This window comes from Lottia gigantea (assembly GCF_000327385.1).
Source record: "Lottia gigantea unplaced genomic scaffold LOTGIsca_336, whole genome shotgun sequence".
NCBI classification, from domain to species: domain Eukaryota; kingdom Metazoa; phylum Mollusca; class Gastropoda; family Lottiidae; genus Lottia; species Lottia gigantea.
In genome coordinates this window covers 1-1,037 of record NW_008709132.1, presented here as the reverse complement: position 1 = coordinate 1,037, position 1,037 = coordinate 1, and positions in this window count along the sequence as shown.

The following is a 1,037-nucleotide window of genomic DNA, read 5'->3' as shown; positions in this document are numbered from 1 at the left end:
CTTCAATAAATACAACCTGTAGTAAACAGGTCCTCAACATATTATCCTATCTCCTTGCCTTGATACTTTTTGATGAGATTTTTTATGATGTTTTTCTTTCAACTTCTGTAAATAATTTTATTGTAATAAATTGAAATGAAATAAACTTGGTAACAAGGACATTTCATTAAAATGTTAATTTTTTTGTAATTTTATAAAGTAAAAATATTATATAGACGCAATTCCCAAGAAAATTAAAGATTTTATCTTGACTGTAAAAATTTGATAAGCTGTGAGTAAAAATTTCTATGTAGACTGTAAAATTTATGTTACTATCGCATGTTTTGTGAAAATGAATTTTTATCATCGCCAACAACGACAATAAATTTAAATAATTTACATCCAATCAAAATGAGCGTACTATCAATATATTGATCCAATCAAATTCCAGCTTTTATTATCCCCATCAGGTGATGGTTGAAAGGTTTTTACTGTAAAATATTGTTTTTATGAACGTTCAGGGAGACATATATATTCACAGAGTGAGCTGTTTAATTTAGTCTAGGGTAGATAAAATATATTAGAAAATATTACTTTTAATAGAAAATATAATCCAGTATGCAATGGGGGAAAATAATCAGATCAGTGGCGACAATTCACCAAATTCTATTAATATTGGCTATAAAATATTATATATATATATATATATCTGTAATCTAGTTTGAGAATCTATGAGGGAAAAATCACAAAGTCTAATACATAACTATATAGTATAGCTTAGATTTAACTTTTATTAAGATGGCCTTGCAAATCATAGTGACATACACCCACCAACAGCTTTGATTGCATGTACAAATCATTGTTTGTAGCCTGTACAGTGAGCATGAGCCAAATATGAACGCCAGGTTGATTACAATATATGTCCAAAATATATTTGTAAGTATCTGTTATCTAGTGTCTAATTAATAAGATCAGTAGTGAAAATTCACTAAATTTAATTCAGTTCTGATGAAAACTGTTATCTTGATCTATGCTGTTTTGAAACCTAGATCTTCAGA